We start from the raw sequence: 7,500 nt of genomic DNA on the forward strand, positions 1-7,500 counted from the left end.
AAAGAGGAAAGTGGTTTATGACTTGTCCTGAGAAGAAAGTGGTTTATGACTTGTCCAGAGAGGAAATTGGTTCATGACTTGTCCAGAGAGGAAAGTGGTTTATGACTTGTCCAGAGAAGAAAGTGGTTCATGACTTGTCCAAAGAGGAGAGTGGTTTATGACTTGTCCAACTGGTTTATGACTTGTCCAGAGAGGAAAGTGGTTTATGACTTGTCCAGAGAAGAAAGTGGTTTATGACTTGTCCAGAGAGGAGAGTGGTTTATGACTTGTCCAGAGAGGAAACTGGTTTATGACTTGTCCAGAGTGGAAAGTGGTTTATGACTTGTCCAACTGGTTTATGACTTGTCCAGAGAGGAAACTGGTTTATGACTTGTCCAAAGAGGAAAGTGGTTTATGACTTGTCCAACTGGTTTATGACTTGTCCAGAGTGGAAAGTGGTTTATGACTTGTCCAACTGGTTTATGACTTGTCCAGAGAGGAAACTGGTTTATGACTTGTCCAAAGAGGAAAGTGGTTTATGACTTGTCCAGAGAAGAAAGTGGTTTATGACTTGTCCAGAGAGGAGAGTGGTTTATGACTTGTCCAACTGGTTTATGACTTGTCCAGAGAGGAAACTGGTTTATGACTTGTCCAAAGAGGAAAGTGGTTTATGACTTGTCCAGAGAAGAAAGTGGTTTATGACTTGTCCAGAGAGGAGAGTGGTTTATGACTTGTCCAACTGGTTTATGACTTGTCCAGAGAGGAAACTGGTTTATGACTTGTCCAGAGTGGAAAGTGGTTTATGACTTGTCCAACTGGTTTATGACTTGTCCAGAGAGGAAAGTGGTTTATGACTTGTCCAACTGGTTTATGACTTGTCCAGAGAGGAAACTGGTTTATGACTTGTCCAGAGTGGAAAGTGGTTTATGACTTGCCCAATATTGTTTTGGTTAATGAGTTGTCACTTCAACTTGCGGCTGCGGTTTTGCTTGAATAACTGTTGCCGGGCTTAATACACGTCCCAGCGGGCGAATTTGAAGGGGGTGCCCGGGCTTGGGGTCACGTTGGTGGGGTGGTGGAGGGTCTGTGTGCCCTTCGGTCCTGGTCCCGTTGGGAAGGAGGTAGGCGTGCTGCCGAGTGTGCTTCCCCGGACGGGAGGAGCGGTTCAAATCGTGTGCCTTCGGCGGTGGCGGGGAGAGAGCGCAGCTGGGGCGGGTGCGGTGTGGAGACGGAGTCCCTTCTTCCCCGAGGGGGCTAGGGCACTGCCGGTGCGGGTGCAGGCTTACGGCCCGGTGCCTTTTGGTGTTGGGGGTTGCGGTTGGGGTTCGGTTTAGGGTTAGGCGATAGGGTTAGGGATAGGGTTAGGGTTAGGGATAGGGTTAGGCGATAGGGTTAGGGATAGGGTTAGGGTTAGGGTTAGGGATAGGGTTAGGGTTAGGGTTAGGGATAGGGTTAGGGTTAGGGTTAGGGATAGGGTTAGGGTTAGGGATAGGGTTAGGGTTAGGCGATAGGGTTAGGGTTAGGGATAGGGTTAGGGTTAGGCGATAGGGTTAGGGTTAGGGATAGGGTTAGGGTTAGGCGATAGGGTTAGGGTTAGGGATAGGGTTAGGGTTAGGGATAGGGTTAGGGTTAGGGTTAGGGATAGGGTTAGGGTTAGGGATAGGGTTAGGCGATAGGGTTAGGGTTAGGGTTAGGGTTAGGGTTAGGGATAGGGTTAGGGTTAGGGATAGGGTTAGGGTTAGGCGATGGGGTTAGAGCTAGGGTTAGGGTTAGGGTTAGGGATAGGTTTAGGGTTAGGGGATAGGGTTAGGGTTAGGGATAGGGTTAGGGTTAGGGTTAGGGTTAGGCGATAGGGTTAGGGATAGGGTTAGGGTTAGGCGATAGGGTTAGGGATAGGGTTAGGGTTAGGGTTAGGGATAGGGTTAGGGTTAGGGTTAGGGTTAGGGATAGGGTTAGGGTTAGCGTTAGGGATAGGGTTAGGGTTAGGGATAGGGTTAGGGTTAGGGTTAGGGATAGGGTTAGGGTTAGGGATAGGGTTAGGGATAGGGTTAGGGTTAGGCGATGGGGTTAGAGTTAGGGATAGGGTTAGGGTTAGGGTTAGGGATAGGGTTAGGGTTAGGCGATAGGGTTAGGGATACGGTTAGGGGTAGGGATAGGGAGTATCTGGGACGGGCAGAGACTCCTCGGCGGTCCCCCCGGTCCCTGGCGGGCAGACGGACCTCCTGGGCCGGAGGCAGCCTCCGCCGGCGTTACACCCTGTCCCTGGCGGGCAGAGGGACCTCCTGGGCCGGGTGCAGCCTCCGCCGGCGGACCCCCCGGTCCCTGGCGGGCAGAGGGAGCTCCTGGGCCGGGTGCAGCCTCCGGCGGCGGTCCCCCCGGTCCCTGGCGGGCAGAGGGAGCTCCTGGGCCCGGTGCCGCCTCCGCCGGCGGTCCCCCCGGTCCCTGGCGGGCAGAGGGACCTCCTGGGCCGGGTGCAGCCTCCGCCGGAGGACCCCCCGGTCCCTGGCGGGCAGAGGGAGCTCCTGGGCCGGGTGCAGCCTCCGGCGGCGGTCCCCCCGGTCACTGGCGGGCAGAGGGAGCTCCTGGGCCGGGTGCAGCCTCCGGCGGCGGTCCCCCCGGCCCCTGGCGGGCAGAGGGAGCTCCTGGGCCCGGTGCAGCCTCCGCCGGCGGTCCGCCCGGTCCCTGGCGGGCAGAGGGACCTCCTGGGCCGGGTGCAGCCTCCGCCGGCGGTCCCCCCGGTCCCTGGCGGGCAGAGGGAGCTCCTGGGCCGGGTGCAGCCTCCGGCGGCGGTCCCCCCGGTCCCTGGCGGGCAGAGGGAGCTCGTGGGCCCGGTGCAGCCTCCGCCGGCGGTCCCCCCGGTCCCTGGCGGGCAGAGTGACCTCCTGGGCCGGGTTCAGCCTCCGCCGGCGGTCCCCCCGGTTCCTGGCGGGCAGAGGGAGCTCCTGGGCCGGGCTCAGCCTCCGCCGGCGGTCCCCCCGGTCCCTGGCGGGCAGAGTGACCTGCTGGGCCCGGTGCAGCCTCCGCCGGCGGTCCCCCCGGTTCCTGGCGGGCAGAGGGAGCTCCTGGGCCCGGTGCAGACTCCCCCGGCGGTGCACCGGTCCCCGGCGGGCAGAGGGCGCTCGTGTACCGGGTGCAGCGTCCGCCGGCGGTGCACCGGTCCCTGGCGGGCTCAGAGAGCGCCTCGGCCGGGGATCGTCTCGTCCCAACGTCCGCCTGGTCCGTGGCCCGCAGGGGGCGCTGTCGGGCGGGGTACGGCCACGGCCCGACGTGCCTCCGGTGGGCTGCGGTCAGTGTGTGCCGCCGTTGGCCGGCTGCGGGGCTTGGTGCTGTTCCAGCCGTGCGTTAGGTGGGCGAACGGCAGGGGGCGCCCCTTGGGCGGGTGGCGGGCCCCGCGCGGGCCAGCCGTGGGGGGTCACGGTCCGCCGCCGGGGCGTCCAAAGGGCGGCGAGAGGCCGTCCGCCGGTGCTGACAAGTCATAAACCAGCGGCGGTGACAAGTCATAAACCAGCGGCGGTGACAAGTCATAAACCAGCGGCGGTGACAAGTCATAAACCAGCGGCGGTGACAAGTCATAAACCAGGACAAGGTTGTTGACGGCGCCGGGCGGCGGCGAAGCGGCTCACCCCGGGGCAGGGTGGCGATTCGAGGAGGGGCGCCCACCCGGCCGCCAAGGCCGCCGCCGGCGGGGGCCGGGGGCGCCGTTTTGAAAAAGAACCGTAGGCCGGATGGGGTCCGATCCACCCACCTTATGCCGACGCCGAGACCTCATTCCCGGCATGACTACCGGTGGTCCGTCCCGCTGGTCTGCCACTTGCGTTTGGCGTCACGAGGGGTTGGCGGGGTACCTGCAGATTGGTAGGAGGTGGAAAATCGAGAAATGGACTTTGGTCGGAAAGGTCCCCTCGAGCCTCCAGGTCTGCGGAGACCGACCCGGGCTGCCGCCCCGCCGGCCGCTCGGCCCGATCGGGCGCGAATTTCTTCCGATTTTCGCCCTTTTTTCGGGTTTTCGGCCGGCGCTCCAAACGGCGGCCCGACGCCCCGCCGAGGCCGGGGACGTCTCTCCGGAGCGCGAGGGACCGGATCAGACCTCGTCGGCACTGGCATGGCCACCGCAACGCTCGGACTTAGCCTGGGGAGGCTGGTCGAGGCGGTGGCAAGTCATGAACCAGTGGAGTCTGGCGGAGACTGTGGCAAGTCATAAACCAGTCGGACTTAGCCTGTGGAGGCTGGTCCAGGCAGCGGCAAGTCATAAACCAGTCGGACTTAGCCTGTGGAGGCAGGTCCAGGCAGTGGCAAGTCATAAACCAGTCGGACTCAGCCTGTGGAGGCAGGGCCAGGCAGTGGCAAGTCATGAACCAGTGGCAAATCATAAACCAGTCGGACTTAGCCTGTGGAGGCAGGTCCAGGCAGTGGCAAGTCATGAACCAGTGGCAAATCATAAACCAGTCGGACTTAGCCTGTGGAGGCAGGTCCAGGCAGTGGCAAGTCATGAACCAGTGGCAAATCATAAACCAGTCGGACTTAGCGTGTGGAGGCAGGGCCAGGCAGTGGCAAGTCATGAACCAGTGGCAAATCATAAACCAGTCGGACTTAGCCTGTGGAGGCAGGGCCAGGCAGTGGCAAGTCATGAACCAGTGGCAAATCATAAACCAGTCGGACTTAGCCTGTGGAGGCAGGGCCAGGCAGTGGCAAGTCATGAACCAGTGGCAAGTCATAAACCAGTCGGACTTAGCCTGTGGAGGCAGGGCCAGGCAGTGGCAAGTCATAAACCAGTCGGACTTAGCCTCTGGCGACTTCCAGGAGGTCTATGAGGTCCTGTGCCGCCGCTTTACCGGGGCCAAGGTTGCAGGAGAGCGGAACGGAGGAGTGGATTGGTCCCGCCGACGGGGCACGTGCATATATGAAAAGTGCACCCTACCGTTAGTTAATCACTTGCCCTCGGAAGTGTATGAGGTCGTGTCCAGCCGTGGTACCGGGGACACAGTGGGGGTGTTCCCGCTAAAGGGAGCGGATTGGTCCCGCCGAGCTGCCACTTGCATTTGTGGTCGAGTGTCTCGGACAGCTGGTTAACCACTTGCCCTCGGTAGTGCCGATGAGGTTTTGAAAAAGCCGATCTGCGGGGACTTGGAGCGCCTTCCTCGGATGGACTACCGGGCGCCCTCCCGCCGATTTGCCATTTGCGTTTGGCGTCCCGAGGGGTTGGCGGGGTACCTGCAGATTGGTAGGAGGTGGAAAATCGAGAAATGGACTTTGGTCGGAAAGGTCCCCTCGAGCCTCCAGGTCTGCGGAGACCGACCCGGGCTGCCGCCCCGCCGGCCGCTCGGCCCGATCGGGCGCGAATTCTTTCCGATTTTCGCCCTTTTTTCGGGTTTTCGGCCGGCGCTCCAAACGGCGGCCCGACGCCCCGCCGAGGCCGGGCACGGCTCCCCGCCGCGCAAGGGGCCGTGTTTGCCTTGGTCTGCCTTGGAATTGTCACCAAACGCCCGCGCTTCGCCTGGGGAGGCTGGCCGAGTCGGTGGCAAGTCATGAACCAGTGGAGGCTGGTGGAGACAGTGGCAAATCATAAACCAGTCGGACTTAGCCTGTGGAGGCTGGTGGAGACAGTGGCAAGTCATAAACCAGTCGGACTTAAGCCTGTGGAGGCAGGTCCAGGCAGTGGCAAGTCATGAACCAGTCGGACTCAGCCTGTGGAGGCAGGTCCAGGCAGTGGCAAGTCATGAACCAGTGGCAAATCATAAACCAGTCGGACTCAGCCTGTGGAGGCAGGGCCAGGCAGTGGCAAGTCATGAACCAGTGGCAAATCATAAACCAGTCGGACTCAGCCTGTGGAGGCAGGTCCAGGCAGTGGCAAGTCATGAACCAGTGGGAAATCATAAACCAGTCGGACTCAGCCTGTGGAGGCAGGTCCAGGCAGTGGCAAGTCATGAACCAGTGGCAAATCATAAACCAGTCGGACTCAGCCTGTGGAGGCAGGGCCAGGCAGTGGCAAGTCATGAACCAGTGGAGACAGTGGCAAATCATAAACCAGTCGGACTTAGCCTGTGGAGGCTGGTGGAGACAGTGGCAAGTCATAAACCAGTCGGACTTAGCCTGTGGAGGCAGTTCCAGGCAGTGGCAAGTCATGAACCAGTGGAGACAGTGGCAAATCATAAACCAGTCGGACTTGTCCTGTGGAGGCTGGTGGAGACAGTGGCAAGTCATAAACCAGTCGGACTTAGCCTGTGGAGGCAGGTCCAGGCAGTGGCAAGTCATGAACCAGTGGAGACAGTGGCAAATCATAAACCAGTCGGACTTAGCCTGTGGAGGCTGGTGGAGACAGTGGCAAGTCATAAACCAGTCGCACTTAGCCTGTGGAGGGAAGGTGGAGACAGTGGCAAGTCATAAACCAGTCGGACTTAGCCCGTGGGGGCAGGTCCAGGCAGTGGCAAGTCATGAACCAGTGGAGACAGTGGCAAATCATAAACCAGTCGGACTTAGCCTGTGGAGGCTGGTGGAGACAGTGGCAAGTCATAAACCAGTCGCACTTAGCCTGTGGAGGGAGGTGGAGACAGTGGCAAGTCATAAACCAGTCGGACTTAGCCTGTGGGGGCAGGTCCAGGCAGTGGCAAGTCATAAACCAGTCGGACTTAGCCTGTGGAGGCAGGTCCAGGCAGTGGCAAGTCATGAACCAGTGGAGACAGTGGCAAATCATAAACCAGTCGGACTTAGCCTGTGGAGGCTGGTGGAGACAGTGGCAAGTCATAAACCAGTCGGACTTAGCCTGTGGAGGGAGGTGGAGACAGTGGCAAGTCATAAACCAGTCGGACTTAGCCTGTGGGGGCAGGTCCAGGCAGTGGCAAGTCATAAACCAGTCGGACTTAGCCTCTGGCGACTTCCAGGAGGTCTATGAGGTCCTGTGCCGCCGCTTTACCGGGGCCAAGGTTGCAGGAGAGCGGAACGGAGGAGTGGATTGGTCCCGCCGATGGGGCACGTGCATATATGAAAAGTGCACCCTACCGTTAGTTAATCACTTGCCCTCGGAAGTGTATGAGGTCGTGTCCAGCCGATTTACCGAGGACAGAGTGGGGGTGTTCCCGCTAAGGTGGAGTGGATTGGTCCCGCCGAGCTGCCACTTGCATTTGTGGTCGAATGTCTCGGACAGCTGGTTAACCACTTGCCCTCGGTAGTGCCGATGAGGTTTTGAAAAAGTCGATTTGCGGGGATTTGGAGCGCCTTCCTCGGATGGACTACCGGGCGACCTCCCGCCGATTTGCCATTTGCATTTGGCGTCACGAGGGGTTGGCGGGGTGCCCGGAGATTTTCGGGAACACGATTTTTAGAACATTTTCTGGCAGCGGTAGCACTTTGAAAGTACCCAGGAAAGTGCTACTTTGAGGTACGGTCCCGATTTCAAATCGAAGGCCTTACCAATGAGCACTCGGAAGTCCTCAAGGGGTTTTAGCAACAATTTTGACGGACTTTTCGAACTCATTTGCCGGCCTAAAAATCGGTCAGAGTCCGAGCCGGCGGTAACTCTGATAC

The sequence above is a fragment of the Scyliorhinus torazame genome, unplaced genomic scaffold, assembly GCF_047496885.1.
Source record: "Scyliorhinus torazame isolate Kashiwa2021f unplaced genomic scaffold, sScyTor2.1 scaffold_797, whole genome shotgun sequence".
In the NCBI taxonomy this organism is placed as follows: Eukaryota; Metazoa; Chordata; class Chondrichthyes; order Carcharhiniformes; family Scyliorhinidae; genus Scyliorhinus; species Scyliorhinus torazame.